The following is a 6,000-nucleotide window of genomic DNA, read 5'->3' on the forward strand; positions in this document are numbered from 1 at the left end:
GGATTTCTTTGGAAGGAATGATGCTAAAGCTGAAATTCCAGTACTTTGGCCACCTCGTGCGAAGAGTTGACTCATTGGAAAAGACTCTGATGCTGGGAGGGATTGGAGGCAGGAGGAGAAGGGGACGACAGAGGATGAGATGGCTGGATGGCATCACTGACTCAAAGGACATCTGAGTGAGTGAACTCCAGGAGTTGGTGATGGACAGGGAGGCCTGGCGTGCTGGGGTTGCAAAGAGTTGGACATGACTGAGTGACTGAACTGAACTGAACTGAACACAGTTGAACAGCTTATGAAATTAAGAAAACTGTTAACATTTAAACTAAAAAATAAAGCATCTGTAAATACCTGCAATAACCTCAAATACCCATCATAGCACAAAAAAATGAATTATAATGTGCTCGAATTTACCACAAAGATACTGTAACAATATATTGATGAAAAAATATTGATGGTTATAAAAGCAAATATATTATCAAAACCTATGGGATACTATTCTTAACGTAACTTAATGTTGAAATAGAACCGTGAGAATAATTATATTTAACTTTCTATTTTTTCCTTTATTTCAATTTATTTTTAATCAAAGGATAATTGCTTTATAGTATTGGGCTGGTTTCTGCCACACATCAACAGGAATCAACAATAAGTGTACATATATCCCCCCCTCTGAAACCTCCCCCCCACCTCCCACCCCATCCCATCCTTCCAGGTTGTCACAGAGCTGGTATGAATTCCCTGAGTCATACAGCAAATTCCCACTGGCTATCTATTTCACATATGGTAGTATATATGTTTCCATGCTACTGTAATAGATATATTGGGTTGGCCAAAAAGTTCATTAAATTTTTTCTATAAGCTATTATGGAAAAACCTGAACAAACTTTTTGGCCAACTCAATCAAAAACCCAACTTCCTATACATTATTCCTTCATGTATCACAGCCTTGCCATGGTGAAGAGGCTTGGGTAACTAACTCAATGAAGCTATGAGCCACATTGTGTAGGACCACACAAGACAGACAGGTTATAGTGAAGAGTTCTGACAAAATGTGGTCCACTGGAGGAAGAAATCACAAACCATTTCAGTGCTCTTGCCAGGAGAACCCCATGAAAAAGCATGAAAAAGCAAAAAGATATGATACCAGAAGATGAGTTCCCCAGGTTAGAAAGAGTCCAATATGCTACTGGGGCAGAGTGGAGGGCAATTACTAATAGCTCCAGAAAGAGTGAAGTGGCTGGGTCAAAGTGGAGATGAAGCTCAGTTATGGATGTGACTGGTGATGGAAGTAAAGCCTGATGCTATAAAGAACAATATTGCATAGGAACCTGGAATATTAGGTCCATGAATCAAGGTCAATTAGAAGTGGAATGATGCTAAAGCTGAAACTCCAGTACTTTGGCCACCTCATGCGAAGAGTTGACTCATTGGAAAAGACTCTGATGCTGGGAGGGATTGGGGGCAGGAGGAGAAGGGGACGACAGAGGATGAGATGGCTGGATGGCATCACTGAGTCAATGGACATGAGTCTGAGTGAACTCGGGGAGTTGGTGATGGACAGGGAGGCCTGGCGTGTTGCAATTCATGAGGTCGCAAAGAGTCGGACACGACTGAGCAACTGAACTGAACTGAACTGAACTGAAGCAGGAGATGGCAAGACTGAACACTGACATCTTAGGAATCAGTGAACTAAAATGGGCAGAAATGGGCGAATTTATTTCAGATGACCATTGTATCTCCTACTGTGGGCAAGAATCCCTTAGGAAAAAAATGGAGTAACCCTCACAGTCAACAAGAGTCTGTAATGCAGTGCTTGGGTACAATCTCAAAAACAGCAGAATGATCTTCATTTGTTTTTAAGGCAAACCATTCAATATCACTGTAATCCAAGTCTATGCCCCAACCATTAATGTCAAAGAATCTTAAGTTGACCAATTCTATGAAGACCTTCAATATCTTCTAGAAATAACACCAGAAACAGATATCTTTTTTAATCATAGAGGATTGGAATGCAAAAATAGGAAGTCAAGAGATCCCTGGAGTAACAGGCAAGTTTGGCCTTGAAATACAAAATCAAGAAGGGCAAAGGCTAACAAAGTTTTGTCAAGAGAACATGCTGATCATAGCAAACACCCTTTTCAACAACACAAGAGAGGACTCTACACATGGACATCACCAGATGGTCAGTTGGTCAATACCAAAATCAGATTGATTCTGTTCTTTGCAGCAGAAGACAGAGATGCTCTATATAGTCAGCAGGAACAGGACCTGGAGCTGACTGTGGTTCAGAACGTGAGCTCCTTACTGCAAAATTTAGACTTAAATTGAATAAAGCATGGAAAACCACTAGGTCACTCAGTGGTTTTAAAATCAAATCCTTTATGATTTTACAGTGTAGGTGATGAATAGATTCAAGGGATTAGATCTGGTATACAGAGTGCCTGAAGAACTATGGGTGGAGGTTTGTAATATTGTACAGGAGGCAGTGACCAAAACCATCCCAAAGAAAAAGAAATGCAAGAAGGCAAAGTGGTTGTCTGAAGAAGTGGTTGTCAAATAGCTGAGGAAGAAGTTCTGTTCAGTCACTCAGTTGTGTCCAACTCCTTGTGATCCCATGAATAGCAGCACTCCAGGCCTCCCTGTCCATCACCAACTCCCAGAGTTTACTCAAACTCATGTCCATTGAGTCGGTGATGCCATCCAACCATCTCATCCTCTGTCGTCCCCTTCTCCTCCTGCCTTCAATCTTTCCCAGCATCAGAGCTTTTCAAATGAGTCAGCTCTTCGAATCAGGTGGCCAAAGCATTGGAGTTTCAGCTTCAACATCAGTCCTTCAGAACACTCAGGTCTAATCTCCATTAGGATGAAGAGAAGTGGAGAAAGGGAAAGATATACCCAACTGAATGCAGAGTTCCAGAGAATAGCAAGGAGATATAAGAGGGACTTCTTAAATGAACAATGCAAAGAAACAGAGGAAACCAGTAGCATAGGAAAGACTAGGGACCTTTCCAAGAAAATTGAAGTTATCAAGGAAACATGTCATTCAAGGATGGGCACAATAAAGCACAGAAATGGTAAGGACCTAATGGAAGCAGATAAGAATAAGAAGAGATGGCCAGAATACACAGAAGAACTGTACAAAAAAAAAGCCTTAATGACCTGGATAACCATGAGTGAGGTCACTTACCTAGAGCCAGATATCCTGGAGTGTGAAGTTGAGTGGGTCTTAGGAAGCATTACTAAGAACAAAGCTAGTGGAGGTGATGGAATTCCAGGTTAGCTATTTAAAATCCTAAGAGATAATGGTGTTAAAGTGCTGCACGCAATATGTCAGCAAATTTGGAAAACTCAGCAGTGGCCACAGGGTTATAAAAGATCAGTTTTTGTTCCAACCCCTGAAAGGGCAATGCCAAAGAATGTTCGAAGTACGATACAATTGCACTCACTTCACATCCTAGCAAGGTTATGCTCAAAATCCTTCAAGCTAGGCTTCAGCAGTACATGAATTGAGAACTTCCAGATGTACAAACAGGATTTAGAAAAGTCAGAGCAACCAGAGATCAAACTGCCAACATTCACTGAATCACGGAGAAAGCAAGGGAATTCCATAAAAATATCTACCTCTGCTCCATTGATTACACTAAAGCCTTTGACCGTGCAGATCACAACAAATTGTGGAAAATTCTTAGAAAGAGAGGAATACCAGATCACCTTACTTGTCTCCCAAGAAACCTGTATGCAGGCCAAGAAGCGACAGTTTGAACTGGACATGGAACAATGGACTGGTTCAAAATTGGGAAAGGAGTATGACATGGCTATGTACTGTCATCCTGCTTATTTAACTTACATGTGAAATGCTGGGCTGGATGAATCACAAACTGAAATCAAGATTGCCAGCAGAAATATCAACAACCTCAGATATGAAGATGATATCACTCTCATGGCAGAAAGTGAGGAGGAACTAAAGAGCTTCTTGAAAGTGAAAGAGGAGAGTGGAAAAAGTTGGCTTAAAACTCAACATTCAAAAAACAAAGATCATGGCATCCAGTCCCATCATTTCATGGCAAAAAGATACAGAAAAAGTGGAAGCAGTGACATATTTTATTTTCTTGGGTTTCAAAATCACTGTGGACAGTGACTGAAGCCATGAAATTAAAAGACTCTTGCTCCTTGGAAGGAAAGCTATGACAAATATAGACAGCATATTAAAAAGCAGAGACATCACTATGCCAACAAAGGTCCATAAAGTCAAAACTATGGTTTTTCCAGTAGTCATGTATGGATGTGATGGTTGGACCATAAAGAAGGCTGAGCACCGAAGAATTGATGCTTTTGAATTGTGGTGCTGGGGAAGACTCTTGAGAGTAACTTGGACTCCAGGGATATCAAACCAGTCAATCCTAAAGGAAATCAGGCCTGAATATTCATTGGAAGGACTACTGCTGAAGTTGAAGCTCTAATATTTTGGCCATTTGATACAAAGAGCCAACTCATTGGAAAAGACCCTGATGCTAGGAAAGATTGAAGGCAAAAGGAGGAGGGAGCAGCGGAGGATGAGATGGTTAGATAGCATCACTGAATTAATGGACATGAATTTGAGCAAACTCCAGGAGATAACGGAAGACAGAGGAACCTGGCGTGTTTGAATCTAAGGGGTCACAAAGAGTCGGATGTGACTTAGTGGCTGAACAATAACAACTGATTTGCCCTTGCTCTATCCCCCAACTTAATTACATTCAAGGTGATAATGTTATTTCTATCTTGTTGCTTCTTGAAGAATAGAAGAAAATAATCTGAACAGTAATGCGGAGATGGTAAATATTCACCAGGCAGCATTAGCACAAGACAGTTAATTAAAAATGCCTATTGAATTAGGAATGAATGAATGGAAATCCAAGTGCTGTCACTCCTACTAAAAAAAAAAAAATTCTAAACCAGTACCTGACCTATTTTTTGTCAAATATGGCAGAAGATTTTCCTGTCTAAGGTGGTGTTTAAATGACAGCAGGAAATGTTATCAAAGTGAAAAGAAATATATGATTCGGGTTCCTTAAATAATTCAAACTAGTCTGACCAGGTTGGTTTTTTCTCCTCTTGTACACTTGACCCCTGCCCTCCTCGGCTGCTGGGACTAAGAGGTGTGAGCCATCCCACCCGAGCTGTTGTTTGTTCAAGGCAATGAACCCCAAGAGAGCCAATCTCTTTCTCTAGGCAACCAAACTTACAAAGAATGCAAGGAGGCAAGCTCTTGACTATAATACTTTGGGTAAATACCGAAGTCTTCCCTTGAAAATGTCTTTGGCGCTCCATTTGCTTTTTTGGTTTTTTACCAAAACTTGAGAGTCAATTCTCACCTCCCACCTCAATAGAGTCATTTTTGAAGCCAAGAAAGCAAGGGGTAGCTCAGAACACTTACTCTTTTTGATGGCTCCACTGAAACACTGACTGGTAGTGTGACCAAGTCGAAAGAGGGACTGAGCCAGGCTGAGTAAGGTCACTCACAGAAGCCTTTTCAACTCTTCTCCTTCAGCTAGATTAGTGCAAAATGCAGCCAGTTCCCACTTTTCATCAATTCCCATTTGCTGCCCTGTTTATTCTTTGCTACTTAATAAGCAATTAGATTCACATCTTACCCACAAAGTCAAAGATTTCTACCAATGTATAGATGGAAACAACAGCATAAGCACTTGCCAAATAAGTAAAAATACAGTGAAGATTTTACTTTAAAATAATTGTTTTTCAATTGCTCAGTCATGTCTGACTCTTTGCGACCCCATAGATTGCAGCACGTCAGGCTTCCTTTCCTTTACCATCTCTTGGAGCTTGCTCAAACTCATGTCCATTAAGTCAGTGATGCCATCCAACCATCTCATCCCCTGTCATCCCTGTCTCCTCTTTCCTTCAATCTTTCCCAGCATCAGGGTCTTTTCTAATGCATCAGCTCTTCACATCAAGTGGCCAAAGTATTGGAGCTTCAGCTTTACCATCAGTCCTTCCAAT

The sequence above is a fragment of the Ovis canadensis genome, chromosome 9 (genome assembly GCF_042477335.2).
Source record: "Ovis canadensis isolate MfBH-ARS-UI-01 breed Bighorn chromosome 9, ARS-UI_OviCan_v2, whole genome shotgun sequence".
Taxonomy (NCBI): domain Eukaryota; kingdom Metazoa; phylum Chordata; class Mammalia; order Artiodactyla; family Bovidae; genus Ovis; species Ovis canadensis.